The sequence below is a fragment of the Octopus bimaculoides genome, chromosome 23 (genome assembly GCF_001194135.2).
Source record: "Octopus bimaculoides isolate UCB-OBI-ISO-001 chromosome 23, ASM119413v2, whole genome shotgun sequence".
In the NCBI taxonomy this organism is placed as follows: domain Eukaryota; kingdom Metazoa; phylum Mollusca; class Cephalopoda; order Octopoda; family Octopodidae; genus Octopus; species Octopus bimaculoides.
The window spans coordinates 36,603,258-36,605,874 of NC_069003.1; positions in this window are offsets into that span (position 1 = coordinate 36,603,258).

Genomic DNA, 2,617 nt, shown 5'->3' on the forward strand with positions numbered 1-2,617 from the left:
TCTTATATACTGTGCTTGTGTGTTTATGTTGTTATATCTTCTTAATATTGTACTTGGAAACTGGCAATGATTGGCCTACCATCAGCATTATCATCATTTTTAATGTCTACTTTTTCATGCTTGCAAGGGTCAGATGGAATTTATTGAGGCAGATTTTTAATGGCTGGATGCCCTTCCTGTCACCAACCCTCACCTGTTTTGAAGTAAAATAATACTTCCCATGGTCAGACAATGTTGTCATCAGAAGAATGGAAACAAACAACACTGCTTGTATGACAATGGTGCTTGTTTACAACAATCAGATTATGTGATGCCAAGGAAACACACACACACAACAGACTTCTTTCAATTTCCATCTACCTAATCTGCTCACAAGGCTTTGGTTGAGCCAGGGTCTATAGTAGAAGACAGTTGTCCCAGGAGGCGCACAGTGGAATTGAAACTGAGACCACATGGTTGATAAGTAAGCTTCTTAATCGCACAGACACATGTGAAAAACTATTTTACAGCAACTCATTAATGAACGATGGAATAAATAGCAAATTGTTTACTGAAATACGTTTTGGCTATGAATGAGAAGTGTGGCAATTTACACAAATCTTCTTTATCTCAGATGCAGAAAACTGACACAAGTTTAAATTGAGGCACCACCAGAAACCCTACATGCACTCTTCCAGTCAGATGCAAAAGTTTGGGGCAATGACACTTAATGTCGGCACAATATACACACACATATATTCAACAAGTTTCTTTTCAGTTTCTATCAACCAAATCTACATAATGTCTTGGTTGACCAGGAGCTATTGAAGAAAACACTTGTTCCATTGTGTCACTCAGTTAGATTAAACAAAGGAACAAAAAATATATATAAAAAGTCTAGCAGTATATTTTATTTTCTGAAATTATTTACACCATTTAGCTTTAATTCCAGCCCATCTACCTCACACCCTGCCTTATCTATTTTTATACAGACTTTTAGGAGACAGACAGTATTGTTCTATTTTGAATTCCATGTCTAGTGGAAAAGGAAAGACTATTAATTTAACTCCATTAAAGTTCTGGTTATATTTACTGGAGTAAAGCATTAAATTAGGAAAATAACGATTTAACGTAATCATGCTAAATATCTGATGGCATGATACTAACTAATTAAAAGAGGCTAATTACTCCCCGATACAAGCATAATCACTGTTTACAAAATGTTTCTTTGCTATGTACATCTATCGAAGAGTTCGTTTGAATAGATTTCAGGGTCACTGAGTAGGGACGAATCTCTTTTGATGTAAACTTGAGACAATGAGTGGAACATATATAAACAAGTTAGTGCCCCAGCATGGCCATGGTCATGATAAAAGATAAAAGAAGCAATAAAGACTGGGTATACATTTTCACCTCATCCCTCTCTTACTCATTATCATCTTCATACTTTATAACTTCCTTTTTTTCAGGTCTAGAAATACATTTACAGAGTGTTCATTAACCCTAATTCTACCGGAAAAAACTCTGGTTCCATGATATTAAACTTCCTGTGGTAAAGAGATGTAAATAAGAACTTTTACATCAAAATTTTATGTCATTCTATGTTTCAAACAGCAGCTTCATGAAGACAGAGTTAGTTTATTAAACTCTGCATATTTTTCAAAATTAATTGAAACAAAGGCAGTGTATTTGAACAGGAATGTTGTAACAAAAGGGTTAAATTATTCATAAGGACTCTATTTCTGTCAGAGACTTCATAACCTGCCAAAATTTACTGTTGTCATTGTCATTATCAAAAACCTCTGCAGATAATGTAGGGATCACTTAAAAATAAATGTAAATAAGGGATCCAGCTGTTTTACAACTGGATGGATGCCTTAACTGTCACTAACTGGATGTCCTTCTTGTCACTAACCGTTACCTATATCCCAAATGAGGGATATCTTATTCCACATATCTTTGAAGGCACAAAGCCAGGAGACAACCTATTGACTAGAGAAGTGATAAGAATGTCACCATGAGTAGCTGAGAGATTTCTGGAGAAGTGCAAATGTCAAAAAACACAGAGACACACACATACGGAAAAAAAGATACATAAATACATACATATGTGTGTGTGTGTGTGTGTGCAGGTATGTACAGAAAAAGCTTCGTTTTGTATCCGTCCATCAAATCCACCCACAAGACTTTGGTTAGGCTATATAGAAGATATTTGCCCTCAAGACCACATTGTTGGGAAACAAACTTCTTATCCACACAGCTATGCGAGTACTTAGCCATGTCTGTACCAAATTACAAGGGGGTGGGGCTGAAAAGTTCCTGGCTTTAAGGGTGTCGCGAAAGGCCTGGTTGGAGGCCCAATCATCTGAATTCTTTTACAGGGCTTAGAAAACCTGAAGGACCACTGTAATAAGTGTGTGAATCTGAGAGGGGAACATGTTGACTAAAATCGTAATTAACTGATCCTCCTGTATTTTCTTTTAGTCAAACTTTTCAGCACCCACTCGCATAGGACGGTAAAAGCTGACATTACACTGTGATGATGCTGAAAGAGAATTACAGAATAAAAGTTATTGAGAGAAACACTCTCAAATATACACTCACCTTGTTTATTTATTATTTCACCATCAGTTGCAAT